The sequence below is a fragment of the Papaver somniferum genome, chromosome 2 (assembly GCF_003573695.1).
Source record: "Papaver somniferum cultivar HN1 chromosome 2, ASM357369v1, whole genome shotgun sequence".
In the NCBI taxonomy this organism is placed as follows: Eukaryota; Viridiplantae; Streptophyta; class Magnoliopsida; order Ranunculales; family Papaveraceae; genus Papaver; species Papaver somniferum.
The window spans coordinates 39,074,383-39,095,188 of record NC_039359.1 but is presented as its reverse complement, the minus strand read 5'-3'; the positions used below and the strand labels follow the sequence as shown (position 1 = coordinate 39,095,188).

General features: G+C 38.2%; 1 long non-coding RNA gene across 1 annotated transcript; it reads right to left on the bottom strand.

Annotated features, from left to right (window-relative positions):
* Positions 1–1,033: 1,033 nt before the first annotated feature.
* On the bottom strand, positions 1,034–1,906 carry LOC113353135. Its single transcript, XR_003361100.1, has 3 exons — positions 1,796–1,906; positions 1,606–1,680; positions 1,034–1,059 (listed from the first exon to the last, which is right to left on the bottom strand). It is a non-coding gene; the product is annotated as an uncharacterized LOC113353135 (long non-coding RNA).
* Between the last annotated feature and the right edge of the window lie 18,900 nt (positions 1,907–20,806).

The window sequence follows — 20,806 nt, the reverse complement described above, 5'->3', positions numbered from 1 at the left end:
ACCACAGGCGCAACTTATTAGTTACCTATAGATGTCAACATGAATTCTAGAGTTGGCAAACCCTTAGATTGGTAAACTCAATGAGAAAACATGCAAATGTACGCTTGGTAGAGACTCGAACCCCGGTCATGTCTTTACCGCCAGCGGTTTAGATAATGCTGCACGATCTTATCTAAGTCGCTCACCAATTCTATCGTCCAATAGTCGAAACTCAACACACTATGCGTAAGACAGTTCACATATTTTTTCTAATCTCGAATAAAGTTCTTTAAAAAAAAATTACTATTTCTAGTTGTCAGCCTTCACACCGTAGCCACAAAAATTGGGGTTCAAGGTTCGAAATAAATGAAGAGGGGGTGCATTTGCAAGAAATACATTTTATAAAAGATAATACCAAATGGTTGCCAACTACAAGTGGACAACATTTGGAGACACATATTATTTTTATGAATGTCAAGAATAAAATGAAATCTAATCATGGCAATCTATATATCAAGATTGTCAGGTCGGTTTTGTACACTATTCTCAAGCCTCCTTATACGTTGTTGTGGTCATGCTTAGGGCTGCACATACTCCGGTACGGTCCGGTTCTCTTATGGAACCGGTCCCTGTACTTGGTGTTGACCGGTATCTCATTTTGAGGACCGGTCTCTGTACTTGTACCTGGAGTTGTACCGGTCCTCCGGTACCGGTCCGGTACAAGACCGGTACCGGGTTTTTTACCTGAAAAATATTACAAAATATAATACAACATTTCCATAAGTTCAATGTTCAACAATCCAAAATAAGTTCAGGTTGCATACATATTTAAGTTCAACATTTTGCATAACTTCAAAACAACAATCCAAAATAAGTTCATAAGTTCAGTTTGCTAAAAAGTAAAAAAACATTTCCACTACCATATAAGTCTGTCTACGACAAGCCGACAAGAAATGAAATGCGATCATTGCAAACGAAAATGGATGGCTGCACAGCCTGCACTTGCAAGTTGCAATCCTAGGCCACAAATCTGCACTTTCCCCTCCAATAAGGTCATTGATTGGATAGGACAACCTCAACCTGTGTGTATTACAAGTTTACAACCAGTTCAAAACAAATAGCAAGCAAATACATAAGAAGTTCATAACTACAGTTGAATTTGTGCAGATTGAATATTTTCAGTCCATTCATTTCCATACATTACATATTCTCATACACACCCCAATACTTATTGTACTTGGCAAACATACAGTATACAGACATACTGACATACAAACTCAATATTATCAACAAATCCAAGTTAGGAAATACCTCCAGTGAGACATACACATAGTGATACTGTCATACATACTCATACAAGAAAGATACAACTAATTGCAAAACCATTCATAGAATCACAGTTAATCAGTTATCACTTATCACACAGTAGTACAGAGTACAATCAATCTATGTATTCATTATAACATATTAACATGTATTGCTCAATCAATCTGAATTCTCAAACCCTAAATTGATCTCAAACTCTCAATCAATGTCAAACCCTAAATCATTTACATCAACAAGGTTAATCTCATAAGATAGATTGCTCAATCAGAAGAACAAGAATAAGTAAAGACTGTAAAGTACCTTGGAAACAAAAAGGTTTAGATTGAATCTGATAGACGAAGAAAAAATTGGTATCCTTGGCAGTCACCACTTAACCTGCGTGAGTATAAACACTAGGGTTAGTTGATTAGTCAAGCGATAGCTACTTAAAATCGTTTACAATTCCTAGGGTTTCCTTTTGTTGAAACAGAAAGGAAATCGAAAAGATTACCTGATTGATTGATAGCTACTAACTAGTAAGACTTGAATCACTTGATGATGATCGTGAATTGGTGATTTCCTGATTGATTGGTGAGGGTAGCCGTAGTTACTCAGAGATGAAGAAGCTGCTCTTCATAGCTTCACTGCTTCAGAGAGAAAAAAAACGAAGAAGAAAGAAACTGAGAGTGAGAGAGTTACCAGAGTTAGCGATTAGTATTAGGGTTATCTATATTGGATGGATAGGATTAAAACTAGTTAGGATCTTAACGGCTGAAATTAAACGGTACATATGGGCCGGTTCCTACCGGTACTCCCCCTAGAACCGGTGTCTGTACCGGTCTAGACCGGTTCTCAACTTCCAGTACCGGTGTCTGTACCGGCTAGACCGGTTCCGGTCCGGTACCGGTTCGGTATTTCCGATTCCACTCCGGTCCAGGTCCTCCCAACCGGTTCTTGTGCAGCCCTGGTCATGCTAGTCAATCGACCCAATAAGAGTGGTGAAACCCGGTGTTGATGTGATAAGAAAAATTATACATTTTGTTCAATTGTTAAAACTTATAATTTAATTTGTCGTGATCTTAAGTAAACTTATTTTTGTAAATTACAAGAGCGAAAGCGACACCGCAAAACCCGCAAACAATTTCAATACGAAAATTGATGCAATATCTCAAATATATTAACAAATATAATTTGTTGTTATTACAAGGTCTACAACATGTGAAAAAGCGGGGATCTAACAACCTCACCCAATATTTCGATTAGCAATCTGTATGGACAAACTCCAATATACTTTTATGGGAATCAACTAGACAGTTAGACTCAATCAATAGAAAAGTATATCAAAGAGTTTTATATCTCTATCTCTTGATTTAATTCTTACTCATTTCAATCATTGAAACATTCTTCTATAATGTTATAACAATCGCTATTCACGACTATCGTCATCAAAGCTATTTTCAAGATTGAAACGTCATCATGACTTTCGTCACGGGTAAATATGAAACTGGTTAAAGCGAAAGGTTACCAACACATATTTCGAGAAAAAGATAGGCAAGTAAACTCGGCTCGAAATAGCAAATGTGTATGTGTGAAAACTATCATACTTATACGAATTTGTCTCAAGAGTAGGAGATAGAATAGACTTTTGAGTGATAGATAAGTTCAAGTCTCCACATACCTTTTAGTCGGATGAAGTTCCACCGGTTCCTCGAGTAGTTCTTCGTCTTCGTAAGATGATCGCCATGGAGTCTGGAGCTTCAGCTATACTTGACTATCCTAGACCGAGACTTAGTCATAAGTAAGCTAAAAATCAAGACATATAGTTTTGATCACTAATATTGGCAAACATACTTGAAATATCAACGCATGCGAGTTCGACCGATTAATGCTTTAACAATCCCCTCCTTTGTCAATTTTAGTGGCAAAACTATCAATACATATGAATCACAAAAAAGATAAAAACTTTGTAGCTTCTCGTCCACATGCTTGATCTCCTTGGTGTTTCAACATTACTCGAAATCTTCGTCGCTTCCAAGTACTCCAATGATTCCAAAGGTTGTAAGTTTAGCATCATCGTTGTTGAAGTTTCGTAGCCATAACAATGAGAAAACAAATGCTCTCGATCATTGTTATACAATGTCATGGTATTATTACACAGTATCAAAGTTCTCATATCACAACTTCGACAACAATATTATGGTGATATGTATCACTCCCCCTTAGTCAATACTTCGTCTCAACACGAAAACCACTCCCCCTTACATAATGATCCGTAAAATACGTAAACCATATGTATTTGTAGTGTGAATTACATATTAATTCTCCCCCCTTTTGTCAATAAAATTGGCAAAGGTACGAAAACGGGATCCTAATGAAATTCTCATGGAGACACTTCAAGACCAAACAAAAGTACATATCAACTTGGTTTTGATGCAATCATAAAACCGAAGCTAAATGCATTCATCATGGAGTTTATAAAGATACAAGATAACTCCTCAAATATTCCACAGCCGCACTCCCCACAAAGATATGGAAATTAAGCGCAAGTTCAAAAGAACTCTCCCCCATTTGATGTCGTTCTCGAAAGAACAACAAGAGTGACCTTACTTTTACAAGAAAAGAAGGATTTCTTTGGACACCAAAAACCAAAAAATGATTTTGTTATCCAAAAATTCTCAATCAAATTAACCACAAGAGAACCCATGATTAATCTAATCGGAATACATAACCAAAATAATCACAAACGAATCTATGATTAGTTTAGTTGGAAATGCTCACACAAGAAGACTTATGGAGCCACACAGTATATACATAAAATATGGATCAGGGAAGATCAATACTGCAGAATATACAAGGATTCATTCTATTTTCCATCATTATTTGCATAACGATATACAATAGACATAATCCTTGTAAACAAAAGATTTTAACCTATATTCCATCAAAGAATTGACATAATAGGCTTAACTTTTGTTTGTCAAAAGTTCATTCATTCTTTTATCAATACATGCATATCGACATATAAACGAGATAACTTTTGACATCGTATGGGACAATAATAGTTCACGGATGCAAACACACATATCCCATAACATATTGCAATATATAAAACCATAAAGATTAATACTGCAATCATCATATTCCAAAACAATTTTTTAGAATTTAAACAAATAAACCTAAAAACATGAAGATGAAAACGTTGGACATAGCTATGTGTACTCAAAATAATGGTTATTCCAAACTCTAGTTATTCTTCTAAACAAAACAAGAATAAGATTCTCATAAGAAGATTTACTAGATATTAAGACCTTTGAAGAATTCTTTATCGTCCCCGAACTCCTTGTCATCAATAGCCATTTGGTACAAATGGTTCATGAAGATAGGAGTTAATATCAATAAATCTTCTTGGCTGATGATATCGAACCAGGGACTTCTGAATTTCCAATGATATTAAAACACAAACCTTTATTTCCTGAATCTCTTTTCTTGCCAGCTTCAACTCTTCAAGAACATCAGAAAACTTCTGAGAGTTTTGAAGGAACAAATATTGGCTTCCTCACATTCCTTCTTTTTCTTTTTAAAGTTGAAGACAATAGAGATTTCTCTTTTTACTTAGTGATTGATGGCTTAACAATCATGTTGACATCTTTCCCATCAGAAGACAAGGTGCCTGGAGTATCCATGAAAGCACGATTTTGTGAGAGGAGTTCACAATCAAACCTCAACAAGCAGTCTTAAGATATAAAGAATATCAGAGAAGGAAAAAGGAATGTAGGGTTTTGAAACCTTTAAACATGTTCACATACATCCAACTCACAACCCTATAAAGAGTATAATTGTCGACAATAACCCACTTCTTTTGGCAAGACGGTCTCTTCCAATATCAACAGTGATATGGAGGAATTACATAACCAATCAATTTCAAAGCTAAAAACAAAAACTAATTTTTTTAATTTTTGAAGCCTGAGGTTTGCAAGATCTTGTCTCTTTTGAACAGGCGCATGAGACAAGATGCACAAGACAACACAATCAAGTTGTGGTGTGGTGAACAATAATTTGTCCACCATGACCTTTTTGGTTGGAATTCATGGAACCCTGCCTTTCCATATGTTTAGACCATGTTTTCTTCTCTAGTGGCCTATATCTATCTTTGGAAACCAATATCTTCGAGGAAGATAAGATCTTATATACTTCACATGTTTTCTCCGCTAGTTTAAACTTGGTAGCTAGACGATCTGCTCTTCGTTGAAGCTTGTTGACATATCTCATCTTGTGTTTGTATTTGAAACACTTTGAAAACTCATGTCCCTTGAGAGAACAATAGGAGCATGTCAACGCAAAAGATGATTCGGGCGCCTTTGAAACGCAAGCTGCTAGGCACAGGGTAGATCCTGAAACATTAAACAAAGGGTTTCCAAAAGAAGGGTCAATTGATTCTTCCATCTTGATTGGGCTCTCTTCTAAAAGATTATCAAGATTGATGTATGTATTGATACAATTATCAAAATCAATATTTCACATAGAAGAGCAACACTTGATTTTTTGTCTTCATCAGAATCATAATTGTCAGACATCTCATCAAGTGTCGCGGAAAGACCTTTGTTCCCAGTGTATTTTCTACGGTTTGGGCACTCGTTAGAAAAATTACCAAAACCTTTACACTTAAAGCAACGAGGCATATCCTCGTCATCAGTTTCATCCGTGTCCCTGTTTTTAAGAGGAATACGATTATGAGGTTTGACTGATGCTTTTGCCTTATCTCTGGAGAACTGTTTATTGATCTTCAATATAAGATCTCTAAACTGTCTTGTGATCATCGAGACCGATTTGTCAAGATATTCATTTGATGAATCTGTCTCAGAATGGTCTTCTTTAGAGATATACACATTTTTACTTTTATCAAGTAATTTTGTGTCTTTTAGTGCTTTGAATGCAACATCCTTAGATTTGGAGGAATACTCGTGATCAAAGATCTTAAGCTTCCCAACCAACGTATTTCTGGAGAGATTATCCAGGTTATTTCCCTCAATGATGGCATGTTTCTTAGAGTCGTATCTAGATGGCAGCGATCTGAGAATTTTCATCACAATGTCCTTTTCAGGAATAGTCTTACCCAATGCAGAAGATGCATTAACAATTTCAGACACTTTGTGATTAAACTCATCAAATGAATCTTCATCTACCATACGAAGGTTTTCCCAATGGTAATTAAGGCTTTGAATCCTAGCTTCCTTTTCACTGGTATTACCTTCGAATACGGTTTCTAAGATATCCCACGCATCTTTAGACCTAGTGAAGTTTGACACATGGTGCTGAAGATTTGGGGTAATGGCATGTATGATGGAATTTAAACCGTCGGAGTTTTGCTTTACAGCAAGTATCTCAGCAGCATCGTATTCGCCAATATTTTTCGGGACATTAACGTTACCTACTGTAACAACGGGAGCATCATAGCCATTAACAACATATACCCATGATTGAAAATCACGCGCTTGAAGAAAAGCTCGCACAACAATTTTCCACCGTAAGTAATTAGATCCATCGAAGACTGGTGGTACGTTAATAGAGATAGCACCTCTGTCCATAGAGTCAGACCGCTACAAACACATACTTTTGAGGTCTTGAACGTGTTTGACTGCTCTGATACCAATTGAAAAAGCGGGGGTCTAACAACCTCACCCAATATTTCGATTAGCAATCTGTATGGACAAACTCCAATATACTTTTATGAGAATCAACTAGACAGTTAGACTCAATCAATAGAAAAGTATATCAAAGAGTTTTATATGTCTATCTCTTGATTTAATTCTTACTCAAGAAAATCTGCGAATCTTGATTAAATACAAGAGATATAAACTTGGATGGTACCAAAGACCAATATCCAAGAATCAATCAATTTCCAATCAATCAACCAAAAGTTGGATTTCACATTTGATCGATACAACGCACAACCTGTGATATTTCAATTATATAACAAAATATAATGCGGAATAGAAATAACACAGACACCAGAATTTTGTTAACGAAGAAACCGCAAATGCAACAAAACCCTGGGACCTAGTCTCGATTGAACACCACACTGTATTAAGCCGCTACAGACACTAGCCTACTACAAATTAACTTCGGTCTGGACTGTAGTTGAACCCTAATCAATATCACACTGATTCAAGGTAAAGTTACACTCCTTACGTCTCTGATCTCAGCAAGATACTACGCAATTGATTCCCTTAGATGATCTCACCCACAACTAAGAGTTGCTATGACCCAAAGTCGAAGACTTGATAGACAAATATGTCTCACACAGAAAAGTCTATAGAATTGAATAAATTTGTCTCCTACAGAAATACCCAAGAGTTTTTGTTCCGTCTTTTGATAAATCAAGGTGAACAGGAACTAATTGATAAACCGGTCTTATATTCCCAAAGAAAAGACTAGTATTATCAATCACCCCACAATAATCTAAATCGTATGGCAGCGAAACTAGATATTGTGGAATCACAAACGATGAGACGAAGATGTTTGTGATTTCTTTTTTTCTTGCCCTATCGGAGATATAATCTCAAGCCAATTATTCAATTGAACTCGTACGATAGAAAATGGCAAGATCAGATCGCTCAACTACAAGAAAAGTAGTTTCGTCTGGCTTCACAATCCCAATGAAGTCTTTCAGTCGTTAACCTACAGGGTCTCGAGAAGAAACCTAAGGTTAAAGGATAATCGACTCTACCAAACCAACTAGTATCATACACGAGGTGTGGGGATTAGTTTTTCCAGATGCTAGATGTCTCCTTTATATAGTTTTCAAATTAGGGTTTGCAATCTAAATTACCTTGGTAACAAAGCATTCAATATTCACCATTAGATGAAAAACCTGATTCAACCAAGCTAATATCTTTCAACCGTTAGATCAAAACTTAGCTTGTCACACACACAAATGAAATGTATTCATTTAGGTTTGAGTAACCGTACCTAAACGTGTACACTTAGTTGGTTCACAAATAGTTAACCAATGGTTATCCATATGAGCACTTTCATATTAACCGTATTCTTCTTTCTCATAACTAGTTCAAATGATTCATAAGAACTAGTTGAAGATTTGTTCAATTGCTTAGGTCTTTATTCATAGACACAATTGAAACAAAATCGGTTTGATCCACTTGAATCAATTCATGAACAATATAGCCACGGTTTGCAAAGGTTGCATTCCTTATAATTTATTATTTTAAGTTCATGAACTACCGATTTGAGATATCACCAGCTTGAGTACGCGTACGGGTATGCGTACCTTAGCTACCGGATTTGAGTTTACAAACTCAGCAGAAATTTTAGGTTCGAAAAACTTCCGTGGGTACGCGTACGGTATGCGTACCTAAGGTGATTGGTTTACTAGTTTTCAAACTTACAAACTCCAACAGAAATTTTCGGTATGAAAACTTCTGTGGGTACGTGTACTCAACCTGTCTCCTTCACCAATACCGCATGCACACATATGCACGCACTTGGCTTCCGGTACATGGATTTATACACTAATGTGCGAACACACTATATATGCTTATATCCATAGATGGTAATTAGTAGGCTCGGAAACCTACAATAATATACTGCAAGTGCACAACGTCTAACTAGTAGACAATGACAAGTACAGGTCGTTCCCACGAGGAGTGTGAAATACTCTACCAACTAATACCAAAAAAACTAAGTAATCAAATATGATGCTTTTGAGAGTTTTCAGAAGTTCTGACAAAATGATAGCAAAATAATAAAAATGTAACCAAAGATGTGAAAGTGTTAAGGTTTCGGGAATCCGTTGTAGGAAAGTTATTTGTATTCAATCACAAAAATATCTAATTTACTCATGTAAAATAGCAAACCTAGCTACTAGTACACGGAAGATATTTCATTAAGAATCGTTGACAAGAATTATCATTTTCAAAATGGTAGTTTGTTGTCACCTTAATGTAGAATTCTTAAGCACTAAATATACATGGCATAAATAGTCAAATGAAATTCATAATTCAATTATTCCAAAGGTTCAATGAGTTTTTTTACTAATATAATTGTGGACTGTACATGGCATAGAACATGAAAAATATAGCTAGAAGGTGAAACATTGAAAGAGAATCACAAACATTATCATTAAGTTCAATTGGTAGAAACTTTATTTAAGAACATAAAATAAATCACCTACAACTTCATCCGTTCACCCAATCATGGATTGACTAGACATGGTTTTCTCAAAAAACCATAAATCAATATAAATAAATCAAACTCTAGCTAATAAAAACGAAGAATACAAAACAAAACTTCAAAACCCTTCTCTAGTTGCGGCACTATGGCTGACCCCCCCTATTTTCATTTTGAAACAACACATAAATATAGCCCACATATGAATTCACGTTGTCGCCACATCACCTTCCAATAGAAGTCTGCCACATGTCATGAAATACAATCCGCCCAATAATATTATGTCGCGTGTCATAATATGACGAAACATTGTAAAGTATCAGCGAATCTCCACTTTCCATAGTATATGAAACCACCAAGGAAATGAATTAATTTCATTTAAAAAACATGATATTTTCTTGCATGTGCTGGGCCCACCTTAACTGTATTTGCACAAATGACGTCATTTGGTCTCAAACATTCCTTCAGATTCTTTATATATATATATCAAGAGAACTTATGTAAGGACAAGATATGTTAATCTTTCCTTTTTCTTCATTTGCACTTCATTTGCACGTGGTTATGGAGGTGTTATTCTTCCATTCTTATGCTAACAATAATAAAGTCACTCTTGACCAATCTTAGGTGGCATTAGTGTGCTGACGTCGACTCGCTTCACCATGCATTAATTGAAGAGCAAATTAAAACTTGTCTGCCCATTGTGACCTCGGCTGTGAAATAATTCTATGTTGTTGAAATATATGGAGATACCAGGCCAACATAATAAGTACTGCTGATATATAGAAATACCAGGCCAGCATAATAAGTGATGCTGGTATATAGAAATACCATGCCAGCATAATAAGTGCTTCTGATATATAGAAATACCAGGCCAACATATTTGATCATTGTGGTTGTTGATACATGGAAATACCAGGCCAACCCCATTTCATCATTGTGGTTGCTGATACATGGAAATACCAGGCCAACCACGTTTCATCATTGTGATTGCTGATATATGGAAATACCATGCCAACCACATTTCATCATTGTGGTTGCTGATATATGGAAATACCAGGCCAACCACATTTTGCAATTTTCTTCGCAAACACCATTAAGTCTCACATTTTGTTGTTTATTCGCTGGATGATCGAATTCACTTGTACTTTCTACAAAAGCACTAAAATAGTATTAGTAACTAAAATATTGTATCCTAGATATTATAAATATGGGTATAAAATGTAGAATTTACATGCTTATCAGTAATCTCAACTCTACATTTCAATCATTGAAACATTCTTCTATAATGTTATAACAATTGTTATTCACGACTATCGTCATCAAAGCTATTTTCAAGATTGAAACGTCATCATGAATTTCGTCATGGGTGTTAATATAAGAAAAATATTACCCCTTTAGCCAGGCTAGTATGCCCTCAAAGAGGAGGCAAGTCCAACATGAGACTGTTGATACATGGAAATGATTAATCATACGAATAGCCTCCCCTTAACCTATAAAGGTCCCCCCTTTTAGGAATAAAAGGGACTTGGGGACTAGGCCTAATCCATTAAGATGGGAATTTCTAGTCCATACAAGAACACACTAAGGAAGTTGGGCTTTGGATTAAAGAGGAAGGCCCTTTAGGGTTTGGTATTAACTTAAGGAAAGGGAAATGGCAGTTTAGTAATATGGTAATCTTATGGGTGTTTATCCATAAGAGGGCCATTATAAAAGGAAAAGAAGGTACACTTCTTAAGATCATCATCAATCCACCATTATCTCTCCTAAACCTCTCTACACCTTGGGAATACTTTATGTGATTAGGGCTAGTTCCTCCTTCCCACATTTTACCCTATCAACAGAGACATGGGGACTTAGGGACTAAAGCCTAAGTCCACCAAGAAAGTGTTTCTTAGATGGAAAGGATGAGGGAGGAATTAACATGAAAGAAGGAGGTTTCATTAGAGAATGAATGGCACTAGCAGTAATTAAAGAAGTTTAAGACACATGGCATGATGTCATAAAAGGAAGGGGCTTTTGGAAAGTCTATATAAAGAAGGACAAGGTATAATGGAAAGACAACTCTCTCTCTTACTATTATTAGAAAAGGTGAGGTCATTTGGTTAGCTAGGACGGGTAGAACCTAACGAGAAATCGGGTACTAACATTTGGCGACCATACCCGGAGGCTCGTGCCTAGCTCACCATGATACACCTAGAAGGTGCTATTTCGGGCGCGACAGAAAACCAAGCGGCCAATCAACCTCCTAACCTCGACGAGGTGACGATACAGGATTATAGCAGCGAGGAGGAAACGCCGATCCTGGGCGTTATCAAGCAGTAAGTAAATCGGGGATCACATAAAAAGAACAAACAAGCAGCCCGGCTAGTGAAACTCGTATCGTACACTTCGCAAAACATGCAGAAAGAATTGGACGAGCGCGCACAAAGGAGACAAGAGCTTGAAAACTGGATAGCACAGGCATTAGTGGCAGGACAACGTACGTCTGAAGAAGCAATGGAGGGCGCACAACACAAAGGCGACAAGATGGTGTGCTTGGGAACGACACACAAAAGACTTGCAAGTATACAAGGTCAAGTTTTAGTATAGAAAGTAAGAATGGGATCAGTCCACAGGGAGTGGGAGCATACAAGAAATTATCCTAAGCTATCAATGGGTGCAAAGCACTATGGCAGTGAGCAAGGCAAGGTAATATGGCAGATGCAAAGAACCAAAACAGTTAACAAACCAAAGCAGTTAACACAAGATGGCAAAACAACAAAGATTAAATGGCAGAGGATATAAAATAAAAATGGCAGGGAACCAAGGCTGTAAGCCAAGGGCAGGGGGAGTTTGTGCACTGATTTCAGTGCACAACAGATTCAAAATGCAAGAAAAACAGTGAAGGAAAGTAAATTTAGCAGGGAACAAAATAGAACTGAAATTATAAGTGATTGTAAAGGATTTGTGGTTAAGCCAAGGCTTAGAATCCACCTTGTGTCCTAATCAAATAACATATTTCTAGGTTTAGTTGAATATCCTATGCATACATCTAGAAATGGAAGAGAACTAACTTGCTCATTAGTTTTCCCCTAGTATTGACTGTCTTTTGACAGAACAGTCAATCACAGGCACTATGAGCATTAGTTTCTTCCAATTGCTCAAGAAAAACAGGGCATGGAGTTAACTATCCTAGCAACTTGTCATTTGACAGTGCATAAGGCTTCAACTGAGCCTTAGCTTAATGCTACTTAGCTCATGCTCAACATATTACATACACAAGCATTCATCATACAAGATAATTCAAATACAACACACAACATTCAAAAATCAACTGTGATAAAGGGACTGAATTTGAAATTGTAATGAAAATTTCTTCAAATGTCTACTGGCTAGTCCAGAGATGCCGAATTTTACAACCCCTAACACCCTTTTATAGTTACAACAAAAAAAATTCCAAAATCCCCAAATCAGTGAAATTAGGGTTTTACAAAAAATCCTTACCTAATCTCTGAAAACGATTGATAGCTCTCACCCATGCTTCCTTGTCGTCTGCTGATGCTACCCATGCCTTCGATTTATCCTCTAACCTCACCTATTTCATCAACTCCTAACCTAGGGTTCCTGTGAGATGAAACGATTAGGAGGTGATGTAATAAGTGGCTAGAAAAGTATGTCTTGGTTGTTAGAAGTGATGATGGCTCGAGTGGTGGTGGTTGAGTGATTTGGGGGGAGAAGATGGTGGTGATTGAGTGATTTATGGGAGAAGATGGTGGTGATGGAGACAGCGTCGCTGTTGCAGAAGAGGGGAAGAAGGAGATGGCTCGATGTGTTTTGGGCTAGGGTTGTTTGTTTTGGGTATAGGGTTAGGTTGTTCGAGTGTGAGGCGGGGTACAACAAATCTTGATGTCTTGCGAAGCTGAGCCGTGGGATAATATCTTCTGGGACGGATCTAACGGCGAGATGGAGACAGATCAAGAGCGACCGTTGGATGCCTGATACAACGAAACTGACGGTTCAAGATGGAGTTAGGTGCTGTAGTGTTAGACAGGATCTTCAGACTTTGATGTAATGGCTATGCTGCGACCGTAGGATGCTGAGATGATCCAATACGGCTAGGACGGTAGAAAAACGGGTATGGATATAGGAAATGGACTTGGGTGAGGGTTTTGGGCATTGGGTATGCCAAGCCCATATCTTCTTTAAGAACAATTCTTCCTCTTCAAGCCCTTTTCTAGCCTTTTGGTCTTGTGCACAACATTCTTCGGCTTCCTTGTGTAATTCCTCCCGGCTTTTCACTACTTTTCTGCTCTTTTCGCTCCGCTATTCATCCAAACTTTATTATTACCTAAAAATGCAAATTAATTAATAAAATATATCTTGAAAACAATGAAAATACAGAATATGGGATAAAATGTAGAATTAATGCACAAAAGATGGTTAAATGCCAAGAAAATATATAGAATATGCACTTTTTAGCACTCATCAATCCCCCAAACCTGAATTTTACTTGTCCTCAAGTAAAACAAAACTAAGGAAATCCTACCTATACCACTGTCGCTGGTCTCTCGAATGCATTTAGCGTATGCACTAAGCCTTTTAAACCACTAAGTGTCCCTAGTGGACGAGTGAAGTCTCGTGAAGGTTTGCTTAGAACGTACCTACAAAGTTCTAGGTCAAATATAAGCTCAGATTCCATCAAATGTGATATGTGCAAGTCAGTTTAAGCTCACAGCAAATGGAGATGTCAATCTAGCTATCTAATGGCACAATCCTAGCACTGATAACAACTAAAGACACGTGATAAGAGTGTAAAGTGTATCTACACATGTTTCTAGAATGACCTGAAGTTATGACTACTAATCACCAAGAGATAGTTTTAGGCTAAGAACCGAATTCTAAGCCAAGCTAGCTGTCCGGCTTTACGAGAATTGTGATGTTCACCCAATGAGTTGGTGATATTTCGTTTACCCGCGTTATACATCGATGGCTGCCCTCCTTGCTTTTACAAGACTATTTACAACAAAAAGATAACTCTTTACATGACTCTTATTTACATTGATTACTCTCTTTATTTTTGGAACAAGAGAGAACTATTGTCTTTAACATGACAAAACATAGAATAAATAATACTTGTGATTATTTTTTTGATTTTTTGATTTTTTTTTTTTTTTTTTTTTTTTTGAAGAAAAACTTTGATCTTTACAACATCATGAAACTTTTGATACATGAACAAAAAGAAAACATAATTACATGACTCTTAGCAAGAGGTGGCCCTTATCGAATGCATCCGGTCAAATTCTATGGTTGCTTTTCTTAACGTATCCTCCAACTTCTATCCCAGCCAACCAAAGAACAGCTAGTCAAGTCTCATTCAGTATTCTAAAGTGATTGGAATCTAACTTCCTATCAAACACCTTGAAGATCGAGGCTATACATGTATGGTAGATCGTGCGCGTGCAAATTTCTTATCACTATGTGATTGTGCTAGATCAGGGTGCCTAATATCTAGACTAAGACTCCTAATAATTACATATCTGCACAAGAGTCAACATTTCAAGGTAAATGAGCTCCATTTTATGTTTTTTTTTTTTTTTTTTTTTTTTTTTTTTGGAATTTTTAAATTTTTCAAAAAGAGAAGTTTTTTTTTTCAATTATGGCATATTATCGTGGTATCTACTCTATACCCCCAAACCTAAACTAAACCATTGTCCCTCATGTTTAAAACTATGGAAAGAATGCAACATATGGAAAGGGACATGCTGAGTAGAGTAAAAGGAGAGAGAATACCCGATTTCGGCGAAAGCAGAATTAAAACTCCGTTATCCAAGGCAAAACTCCAACATATTCGGAGTCACAATGGATGAGCACAAAATATATACAAAAGGAAATTTAACTAACACATTATCTACAAGAAAATTTGGTTTTTAATGGGATTGGACTTTTTGGGAAAAATTTGGTTTTGTCGGGAGTGAAAACTTTTTGGTTTTTTAGGGAAAAAGGCTTTTTGGTTTTCAATGGGGAAGAAAACGCAGCTACTTATGTACAAGGGTGGACCAGCTTAGTCCACATAGACTGGGTCCTCCAGGTTGGTTGTTTCAGTGTCGGGTGGGAATGGTTCAAGGAATGGTTTTAATCTCTGCCCGTTGACTTTGAAAATGTTCTTGTTGGAGACATCTTCAAGCTCTACAGCTCCATGAGGGAAAACTGTGCGTACTAGGTACGGTCCCTTCCATCTGGAACGCAGTTTTCCTGGAAAAAGATGTAACCGGGAGTCATACAGCAAGACTTTCTGACCAGGAGTGAAGGATTTGCGTAGAATACGCTTGTCATGAAATATCTTCATCTTCTGCTTATATAACCTGGCACTGTCATAAGCCTCATTTCTCAATTCTTCCAACTCGTTGAGTTGAAGTTTCCGTTGAATTCCAGCTTCGTCTAGAGAAAAGTTCAGTTGCTTGATTGCCCAATAAGCTCGATGTTCTAACTCCACAGGAAGATGGCACGGCTTTCCATACACTAGACGATAGGGGGACATGCCAATTGGTGTCTTATACGCTGTTCTATAGGCCCACAAAGCATCATTCAATCTTATTGACCAATCTTTCCTAGACGGGTTAACCGTCTTTTCTAGAATGTGCTTGATTTCCCTATTAGACACTTCCACTTGTCCACTGGTCTGAGGGTGGTACGGAGTAGCAACCTTGTGAGTTATTCCATACTTGCGTACTAAAAACTCGAAGTGCCTATTGCAGAAATGTGAACCACCGTCACTGATGATAGCTCTGGGGTACCAAAACGTGAAAATATGTTTTCCTTTAAAAAGGAAAGTACCACCTTGTGGTCATTTGTTCTGGTTGCGATGGCTTCTACCCACTTGGAGACGTAGTCAACGGCGACTAAGATGTACAACTTGCTGTCAGACATGGGAAATGGACCCATGAAGTCGATCCCCCAAACATCAAAAATCTCAACAATCAGAATAGGATTCAATGGCATCATGTTTCTCCTTGAAATGCTTCCCAGCTTCTGACAACGTTCACAGGCAACACAGTAATCATGGCAGTCCTTGAACAACGATGGCCAATAGAACCCACACTGCAAGATCTTTGCAGCGGTTTTCTTGGCACTGAAATGGCCTCCACAGGCTTGGTCATGACAGAAAGATATCACATCTTTCTGTTCGGTGTTGGGGACACATTTCCTAATGATTTGGTCTGGGCAGTACTTAAACAAATATGGGTCATCCCAAAGGAAATGTTTAACTTCAGCCAGGAATTTAGAGCGGTCTTGTCTCGACCAACGTGAGGGCATCCTACCTGTAGCGAGGTAGTTAACAATATCAGCAAACCAAGGAAGGTCTGAGATAGACATCAGCTGTTCATCTGGGAATGATTCTCTAATCAGCTCAAATTCATCAATAGACTCTAAAGTCAATCTAGACAAATGATCAGCAACCACATTCTCACAACCTTTCTTATCACGGATTTCGAGATCGAATTCCTGTAATAATAGTATCCATCGAATAAGGCGAGCTTTAGCATCCTTCTTGGAAAGAAGATACTTCAAAGCCGCATGGTCTGTGTATATGATGATCTTAGACCCTATCAGATAAGATCTAAACTTGTCTAATGCGAAAACGACGGCAAGCAATTCCTTCTCGGTAGTTGAATAATTGAGTTGGGCATCATTAAGGGTTTTGCTAGCATAGTATATCACATATGGTAGTCTATCAACTCGCTGTCCTAAAACAGCACCAACAGCATAATCAGAGGCATCACACATAAGTTCGAACGGAAGCTTCCAATCGGGTGGTCGGACTATAGGAGCGGTGGTGAGAAGGGTTTTTAATTCCTCCCATGCCTTCACACAAGCAGCATCGAAATTGAAGGCAACATCTTTGGAGAGAAGACTGCACAGAGGTCTGGAGATTTTGCTGAAATCTTTGATGAATCGCCGGTAAAAACCAGCATGACCTAGAAATGATCTGATCTCCTTCACAGAGCGAGGTTGTGGTAGATGTTGAATGAGGTCAACTTTAGCTTTATCCACTTCAATTCCTTTTTCTGAGATGATGTGTCCTAGAACTATTCCTGAATTCACCATAAAATGGCATTTTTCCCAATTTAGAACAAGGTTCTTTTCTTTACATCTGGATATCACGAGGGCAAGATGCTTCAAACATTCGTCAAACGAGGAACCAAAAACAGAGAAATCATCCATAAAGATCTCGAGAAAACTATCTATCATGTCAGAAAAAATGCTCATCATGCAACGCTGAAAAGTAGCAGGTGCATTACACAACCCGAAGGGCATACGTCTATAAGCAAACGTCCCAAATGGACACGTGAATGTAGTTTTTTCCTGATCTTCCGGAGCAATGTGAATTTGGTTATAACCGGAAAAGCCATCTAGAAAACAGTAGTGACTGTGTCCAGACACACGTTCTAGCATTTGGTCAATGAAAGGGAGCGGGAAGTGATCCTTCCTTGTTACTGTGTTCAACTTCCTGTAGTCGATGCATACTCGCCATCCTGTGGTTGTACGAGTAGGGACTAATTCATTCTTGTCGTTCTGAACTACAGTAATGCCTGACTTCTTAGGCACAACTTGAATGGGACTAACCCAGTTGCTATCGGGAATTGGGTATATGATACCCGCATCAAGCAGTTTCAGGATTTCTCCTTTGACTACATCTCTCATGTTAGGATTAAGTCTCCTTTGCATTTCCCTAGATGGTTTGGCACTCTCTTCGAGATTAATGTGGTGCATGCAAATGGTAGGACTTATTCCTTTGAGGTCTGAGATGGTCCATCCTAATGCCTCCTTGTGTTCCTTAAGTACTTCTAAAAGCTTACTTTCCTGTTCCGTGTCTAAACATGATGAAATAATGACAGGTAAAGTATCATAAGAACCTAGGAATGCGTACTTCAACGTACTAGGCAATGTTTTCAATTCAAGCTTGGGTGGCTCAACAATGGATGGAATGAGCTTGGAATCAGAGAGTAAGGGTGGTTCCACTTCATATTTCCTTTCAGTGACGTCCATTTGAGGTACAGATTCGAGCAGAGATAGGACGTCACTACAGTATGCATCATCATAGGAATCTGAGTTAAAGTTCTCCATACATGCTTGAAAGGGATCGACGGATAGAATGTTAGTCAACGAATCTTGTATTAATCCTTCAATCATATTAACTTCATGCACATCATCATCATCAAGATTCACAGGTTGTTGACTAATATCGAACACATTCAATTCTATCGTCATGTTGCCAAAAGACAGTTTCAACATTCCGTTACGACAATTAATAATCGCATTGGACGTAGCTAAGAAAGGACGTCCTAAGATGACTGGAATGTGACAGTCTGGGTTTTGTACAGGTTGAGTGTCTAAGACAATGAAGTCTACGGGAAAATAGAATTTGTCAACCTTGATCAAAACGTCTTCGACCAATCCACGAGGAATCTTGACAGATCGGTCTGCCAGTTGTAGAGTGATAGATGTTGGCTTCAACTCCCCAAGACCTAACTGCTCATAAACAGAATATGGCAGAAGGTTAACACTTGCACCCAGGTCTAATAACGCTTTATTGACCGTGTGTTCTCCTATAGTGCAAGAAATTGTTGGACATCCTGGATCCCTAAACTTGGGTGGAGTTTTGTTCAGAATGATGGAACTCACCTGCTCAGCTAAGAAAGCACGTTTGTGCACATTGAGCTTGCGCTTTTGAGTACACAAGTCTTTGAGGAATTTGGCATAAGCAGGGATTTGCTTGATTGCTTCAAGAAAAGGAATGTTGATGTTGACTCTCTTGAACAGATCTAACATCTCATTGTAATGGGTACTTTTCTGTTGATAGATCAATCTCTGAGGAAATGGGGCAACAGGAGAATGAGTTGGCAAAGGGACATTCATAGCGGTAGAATTGTCAGGCTTTCCAACTTGCTCAGATTCTTTGGTTTTCTGGGGTTGTGGAGACAGCGTGGAATTTGTATCAGATTCATTAGGTTCGCCCACTTTGTTCTCGATGACTTTACCACTTCGGAGGGTGGTAATGGCATGTACTTGATCGGGAGAGGTTTCCTTGCAGGATGATGAGCCTGTTTGAAATATACTCTTTGGATTTTGTTGGGGTTGGCTCGGAAGTTTACCCTTTTCTCTCTCACTTATGGAATCACAGATTTGACCCATCTTTTGATCAAGACTTTTCTGACTTTGCACCAGACTCTGGACAATCTCCTCGATGTTGGATAGTCTCTTGTCGGTATTGTGTTGAGGATATGATTGTTGAGGGTTTGATTGTTGTTGAGGGTTTCTCGGGTGTTGATAACCTTGATTGTTCTGATATCCCTGATTGTTTTGATAGCTCTGATTGGGTTGAGATGGTCCTCCCTGAGTGGGTCCTTTGGACCATGAAAAGTTAGGGTGGTTTCTCCATCCTGGATTGTAGGTCTGTGAATAGGGGTTATGCTCTTGTTTTTGAAACATGGCATGTGCCTGTTCAAGCCTAGATTCCTGGACTGCAAGCAATTCGGGACAATTTTGGAATTGATGGTTGGGATCGTTACAAGCGGCACATACAGACGAAGCGACATGTTCTCGGAGAGTAGTGGTGGAAGGTTTTGAATTTTTATGTAGTTCTAACTCTTCTAATCTCCTAACTATTGATGCCATGTTTGCTTTTCCCTCGAAATTTGCTTCAATCCTAAAAGCCTTAGCTTCTGATGTAGTCTTTCTGGGTTCACGGATGGATTCCCACTGTTGCGTCTTTTCAGCTACTTCAATCAAGAAGTCCCAAGACGCATCAGCAGTTTTGTCTACGAATAGACCATTGCACATCGACTCAACAGTTGTTCGGGTGGACACATCTAGACCTTCATACAAAATTTGCACAAGTCTCCATTTTTCAAAACCATGATGGGGACATTGGAGCAATAATTCATTGAATCTCTCCAGGTATCTAGCTAAGGTCTCACCCTCTAATTGCACAAAGCTATTTAGACTTTGACGAATTGTCGCAGTCTTGTGATTTGGGAAAAACTTTTTGAAAAACTCCTTTATGAGGTCATCCCATGTCATGATGGATTGAGGCTGTAAAGCATACAGCCAGGCCTTTGCCTTATCTTTCAGGGAGAAAGGAAAGAGCCTTAACTTTAGGATTTCATCGGGCATTTGAGTGAAACGCAGAGTTCCACAAATCTCCTCGAATTCTCTCACATGGTGATAAGGGTTTTCATTCTCAACACCTCTAAAAATAGGAAGCATTTGTATTGTGCTCGATTTCAGCTCATAATGGCCATTAACCTCGGGTAGCACAATACAAGAAGGTTGACTGGTTCTCGTTGGGTACATATAA